The sequence below is a fragment of the Podarcis cretensis genome (genome assembly GCF_951804945.1).
Source record: "Podarcis cretensis genome assembly, chromosome: 2".
In the NCBI taxonomy this organism is placed as follows: Eukaryota; Metazoa; Chordata; class Lepidosauria; order Squamata; family Lacertidae; genus Podarcis; species Podarcis cretensis.
The window spans coordinates 15,168,539-15,175,394 of NC_137171.1; the positions used below are offsets into that span (position 1 = coordinate 15,168,539).

Genomic DNA, 6,856 nt, shown 5'->3' on the forward strand with positions numbered 1-6,856 from the left:
CCACTGTTGCAGTCCCCCCCCCCCCCCCGGAGCAGGGCTAGGTCATGCAGGAACTTTTAAGTGTAAATTGGTACATATCCAAGCTCGGCTAAGGAACAGATGCTCCCCCCCCCCTTTGCCAGCCAACCTGTGGGTGGGTGGTGGCAGATGCAGAATTAATTCAGTGGACCAGTTCCATGCATGCATGCAAACCATAATTGCCTATTATTCATCATCTCAAATCTCATTTGTTTTCCCTGGACTTTACCAGGTAACCAGGTAACCACCTCTTTAAAATGAAGAAGGAGAAGGAGAAGGAGAAGGAGAAGGAGAAGAAGAAGGAGGAGGAGGAGGAGGAGGAGGAGGAGGAACCCTTCCTGCTTCCCCCTTGTAATGGTTCTAGGGGCTGCTTGTGCGTAAATCGGCGCCACGCTTGGCTGGGTTACCTGGGTGAACCCTTTCTGTCCAGACAGCCACCCATCCGTGGCTGCCTCAGTCGCTGGCAGAGTCCGTCAGTGGGCGTTTCTTGAACTTCTTCCAGCAAAGAAGCTCTTTGACGCCTAGTCTCCGCCTACTCTCCCTGCATGGAAGTCTTCTGCGCAGGGAGGGTGTGGGCAGCGGAGGACCCGTGCTCTCCCCGCTGGTCTCGGGCGAGGAGTCATGGAGCCCCCTCGCCGATTCCCCCATCTGCCCTCCACTGGTGCTACACTGATTTCTTTCCCCAGAAGATGGGCTGCCTCTCTCCCTCCTGGGACGCTCTCCGGCATCCCTCTGGAGCCCTCCCTCCTCCTCTGGCTCCGATGGCAGTTCCCTGACACCCCTGGTTAGTTAGGCTCGCACAAACCCCCAGGTCAGTGCCCTGGGTAGTGAGGGTAGATTTGCTTCAGCAGGAGAACAGCCTGTTTTGACACCTTCAGGTTGTCCTTGTTTGGGAGTCATCCACATTAGCTCAGTTGGCAGAGCATGAGTCTCTTCATCTCAGGTTTGTGGGTTCCAGCCCCACATTGGGCAAAAGATTCCTGCCTTGCAGGGAGTTGGACTAGATGACCCTCGTGGTCCCTTTCAACGCCACAATTTGATGGTTCTGTGATCTCAGGCAATAGCAATTGGATCACTTTGAACAACACTTTCTTTCCCCCCCTTTTCTTTCTTTCTTGCGAATTAAAGCAGTTGTCTGGAAAAGTCCCGAATGAAAACAAAACACAGAGGCCTGGCACATATGGTTAATCAAAGCCAATTAAAAACGGGGGTCGGCCGGAGGATCTAATAAGACATGTTTTGCCAATGTGTTCCAATGAAGCATGTAGCCACTTTCCCTGTCGTTGCATCACAGCCAGTCAGGGACTAATCTCATTGCGTGTCAACTATTAAAGATAATTAAGTATTATTGTATTGCTTGCTATTATACTAAATACCATTGCATGCAATATAGCTTCAAACATTTAGGCATTGTGACAGCTGTCTACTGCTGCTTGGAGTAGTGAGCTGGGTGAAGACCCTCCAAGAATCCCTATTTTCCAGGGACAGTCCCAATCTTACAGAAGCCATCCTGGTTTCTGATTTGATCCCACAATGCCCTGCTTTTCTTTAAAGATAAAGGTAAAGGGACCCCTGACCATTAGGTACAGTCATGGCAGACTCTGGAGTTGCGGCGCTCATCTCGCTTTATTGGCCGAGGGAGCCGGCGTACAGCTTCCGGGTCATGTGGCCAGCATGACCATGCTGCTGCTGGCGAACCAGAGTAGTGCACGGAAACGCCGTTTACCTTCCCGCTGGTGCGGTACCTATTTATCTACTTGCACTGGTGTGCTTTCGAACTGCTAGGTTGGCAGGAGCAGGGACCGAGCAACGGGAGCTCACCCCATCGCGGGGATTCAAACCTCTGACCTTCTGATCGGCAAGTCCTAGGCTCTGTGGTTTAACCCACAGTGCCATCCGCGTCCCTCTGCTTTTCCTTAGGATGTCTCTATTTTCATTGGAAAAATGTTGGAGGGTATGCAGGTGGGGAGGGGAGAATTAAAAAGAGGTGCCATGCAAGGCCCTGGGAGCTATCGAAAGATGGCAGGTCCTGATTCTGACCATGCACTCTCCCCTGTAGCAGGAACCCCCCCCCCAATCATTCAGTTTGTACAAACTTCACACACACTCACACTCACACACTACATATGCTACGCTTCTGTTTTAAATTCATAGAAAATCAACCATACATCGGATTTGCACTGTTCCACTTTTATTTTACTCCATGAAGGAAGGACTACAAAATGGGGAAGGTTTGATACAGGGCAGCCATAATCCCTTCAGCATACCAGCACATCCACAGGAGCCCTGCCCAGTTGCTATGCCAACCCTGATGGTCCTAGACAGAAGACCATCAAGATCACAAAGAACTTGCATATGGGAGTGGATTCAGCACAGACTGGAACAAAGGACAATAATCAGCTCTTCCCTCTGGGGGCAGGAAACTGCAAACTCCCCTCTGTCACCTGGAAAGTACTCATGGGGAGGGGGAAAGGGGGAACCAGCCAGGTGACAGGACACTCAGGTTACCACCACAACTCCTCCCTCAACCCCTCCTTTCTGTGATGTATGTATGATGTTTCTGGCGGTGGTCTTGATCTATAGGATGGGAATTTCAAAAGTCTTTATAAGACCTTACACACCATTTTTTTTGTGTCTTTCCTCTCTCCTGCAAGTGAGGGGAGCACCCTGTTGCAACAGTTCAATAAAGGCCAAGCCTACAGGCTGCTGTTTTGCTCCAAGTTATCCTGGTTGGTGTCTTTGTTTTTGTCCAAGGGAGCCCTCGGATTTTTCCGTTAACACCCCCAACACATGTGCACATTCAAAGCCCTAAACGGCCTCGGCCCAGTATACCTGAAGGAGCGTCTCCACCCACATTGTTCAGCCTGGACATTGGGGTCCAGCTCCAAGGGCCTTCGGGTGGTTCCCTGTCTGTGAGAAGTGAGGGAACCAGGCAGAGGGCCTTCTCGGTAGTGGCACCTGTCCTGTGGAATGCCCTCCCATCAGATGGTAAGGAAATAAACAACTATCTGACTTTTAGAAGACATCTCAAGGCAGCCCTGTTTAGGGAAGTTTTTAATGTTTGATGTTTTATTGTGCTTTTAATATTCTGTTAGAGGCTGCCCAGAGTGGCTAGGGCAACCCAGCCAGATGGGCAGGGTAATAGTAGTAGTTGTAGTAGTAGTAGTAGTAGTAGTTAGTAGTAGTAGGCTGGCCATACAGAGTGAATGACAGTTTCTGGAATGTGAGCTTCTAGCCCGACACTCAAATGGTTTCATGGATTTGGCCCTGAGGAATCTTAGGCCAATATCTTCCCCTTATCTTGCCAAGCTCCCCCATATCTTTGAAAAGCAACGATTCTATTTCCCAGCTCATATAATACCTTGCAGTACATGGGGGCAAGCGAACCGTGATTTCTACATAGGGCTCTAGGAAGAGCATCTAAGAATCCCTGGCAGTACCGTCAGTGTTTAAGCTTTTCTTCTAATAGTTTTGTTGTTGTTAAAGCTTTGAAATGCCACAGGTATTGGACCAAATGGAGAGAGGTGGGGGGGGGGGAGGAAGCCGAAGAGAAAAAGTGCAAGAGGATGCTTTTCTGATAGTCCTCAAGAAACCGCAAGAAAGGTGAAGTCCTGCAGGAATTCACAAGCCGGTTTGGGGGAACAGCAGGAGGAAGAGGTGGGGTTTGTGTTTGCATAAGTGGAAAAGGACACACAGAGCGAAGAAGAAACGGAGAGGAAGAATGAGACTGAGCTGTGTGCACTCTTTTTCTCAGGGTCTTGATTTAATGTGCATGTAGTGTGTCGTTTGCTGGTGGCGTCTGCAGAAGGCACGAGTGGGAATCGTCCTAGCCCCCAAGTGGCCTTTGCTGAATCGTAAAACCATCCCAGATGGAATTATTACTCCATTTACAACAAAGCAACAAATATTGCAGGGCTTGAAATCTCACATTAACCCCACCAACCTGCCCAAGGATAGCTGGGTGTTGGCAAGGACTTATTTCGTCCTTGTGCTCCCATTGTCACCCTGGCTGCTTTCGGCTATTGCCAGATGCTTGTACTCAGATGAGACCATTTTTGTTCCTTTTTTTTATTTTGTTCCGTGTTTGTGTGTGCATGCATGTGTGCCTTATTGCTCTGCTTTGGTGCTTCCAGGATGTTACTATTTGCAGATGGGATACAACCGCATACCTGCAAATTCAGCTGGAGCAATTATAGTGGACTGAGAGGTCTTGTGCAACAAACCTGCTACCCCAAAAGACCCGTGTGGCGTTTGCCCTCCTATGTGTGTGACATCATACTGGGTTCATAGGGAAAGGGTTAACCAATTGTAAAATGACTAACCAATGGGAACCCAGGGGGCAGAGTTAACTGTGTATAAGGTTTAAGCACAGAGGTGTTTTGTTTTTTTAGAGAGTTAGAGTTATTGAGAAGTCAGTCTGAGTTAGAAGAGACAGATAAGAAAAGTCTGTGGGTTGGGCTAGTCTGGTGGGAGATTGTGAGCTTGAAGCTACTTCAACCCTAGGTATGACTGTATTATCTGAGAAACTATAAACTTGTTAATGTTTGTAAAATAAACTTGTTTTTAACACTTAGTCCAGTCAGTTGTTAAAAGTGAACCAAAAAAACACACAGGTTTACAGTGTTTTACCAGAGAGTAACTGGTTCATTGGTGCTGGAGGAGACTCTTGAGAGTCCCATGGACTGCAAGAAGATCAAACCTATCCATTCTGAAGGAAATCAGCCCTGAGTGTTCACTGGAAGGACAGATCCTGGAGCTGAGGCTCCAGTACTTTGGCCACCTCATGAGAAGAGAAGACTCCCTGGAATAGACCCTGATGTTGGGAAAGATTGGGGGCACAAGGAGAAGGGGACAACAGAGGGCGAGATGGTTGGACAGTGTTCTTGAAGCTACCAGCATGAGTTTGACCAAACTGTGGGAGGCAGTGGAAGACAGGAGTGCCTGGCGTGCTCTGGTCCATGGGGTCACGAAGAGTCGGACACGACTAAACGACTAAACAACAACAAACTGGTTGGTGGCAGCGGGGAAGTGAGCAGAGTGGTGGCATAGGGATCAATAGACCATTAAACGTCCGGGGACCCTGTGTGATCGCCACAACCCAATACTTTGCAAAAAGAAAAGTGGCAAAGAAAAGTGCTGTGACACGATGTCACCTAACCCTCCCACAAACAATTCAGAAACATGCTTTCCCTCCAAAACTATACTTTTGGCATAAAGGAAAGCAGTGGGAAAATGCACTGGGAAGTAGGGGATAATGCCTGCTTGATGCAACATCAGTTCAATCTCCTTGCAAACAAGTCAAGATGAATGCTAGGTCATCTCCAAGTGCCCTCAGACAAGTGTCCCCATTCCTTCCAACATTTCATAGATGAAAATGCAAACATGCTCACACATCCATGTTCTCATACTAAAGGTCCCTTGGTAAATGTAATCACTGTCAGAAACAGTATTTGGGTGGAAATCACAGAAATGTCTGGAAAAATCAAGACCTATGGCAACACATGGAAGTGTAGATTAAGGTGAATCCCCCCCCCCCACGCACACACTCTTAAATTTTCTTTTACAATTTAGAATATTCATTTAAACAACCTTAAATATCAATGACCTCCCTTCTTTTCTTTCCATGGTCCATTTTGCATACCATAAATCCCTGGATATTTTACATAAACTAAACCATTCAGTGTTCCAATATGACACCCATCAAAACTTTTTTACACTGTTGAATTTATCTTAATGCTGCCAACACTTTCCAGTATACACAATTTCCCTCCATATTTTCAATAAACATCCAATCTTCTCTAAACCTATGTTCTTCTTGTTCTTCTATTCTATATGTTAGGTCTGCAGGCTAAAAAGCACTTGGAAAAGTGCTTTTAAACATTTTTTTTCAATTCGTTATGAATTATTTCCCAATACTCTTTTACCCAAAAGCTTCAGTATGGCTAAACAACTTTCCAATACATTTTCTTATCAATTTCTGTGCCACAGAGTTTTCTAGGAATAATTGAGTCAGATGTATTAAAGAACCAAAGGAATTAGTTTTTGTATGCAACTACTGCAGCCCGACCAATACTTTGCCCACCTCATGAGAAGAGAAGACTCCCTGGAAAAGACCCTGATGTTGGGAAAGATGGAGGGCACAAGGAGAAGGGGACAACAGAGGATGAGACGGCTGGACAGTGTTCTCGAAGCTACCAGCATGAGTTTGACCAAACTGCGGGAGGCAGTGGAAGACAGGAGTGCCTGGCATGCTCTGGTCCAGGGGGTCACGAAGAGTAGGACAGGACTAAATGACTAAACAATAACAACTGCAGCCCAAATTCTATATGCTCAAAAATGGCAGGAGGGGGCAGTTCCCATGAAAGAGGAGTGGCAGTCAAAACAGATGGAGTATGCAGAATTGGCAAGCCCAACCAGTAGAATTAGAGACCAAGACGAAGCAGCTTTTAAGGAGGATTAGAAAATGTTTGTAGACTATATGAAGAATTATTGTAAACAGGTTAGATCACTAGTAGATTTAGAGTAAATTCAGCAGTAAAAGGGATATTGAGAATAAACAGATAAAAAGAAGGTATGGGTTTATTATAACATGCAGCAGCAATTGGTACGTATTGTTTAGTATCAATATGTGAATGATTGTATTGTTGAAAAAATATAAATAATTTTTTAAACTAAAAAACCCACAAAAGTCCAATTTGGGGTGGCGAAGCAGGCATGCTGTGCAAGGCTGCCAAATCATCTTTAATTGTACCACCTGAATTTGGTGGCACGTGATTGAATCCCACCCATAAACAGTGACAGCCTAGCAGTCCCCAAATCCATTTGCTCCATAATAGTC

At 46.5% G+C, this 6,856-nt stretch overlaps 1 long non-coding RNA gene across 1 annotated transcript; it reads left to right on the forward strand.

Moving 5' to 3' along the window:
- The first annotated feature begins 797 nt into the window (after positions 1-797).
- LOC307210510 lies at positions 798-2,738 on the forward strand. The gene is made up of 2 exons (XR_013836042.1): positions 798-829; positions 1,147-2,738. It is a non-coding gene; the product is annotated as an uncharacterized lncRNA (long non-coding RNA).
- Positions 2,739-6,856: the final 4,118 nt, after the last annotated feature.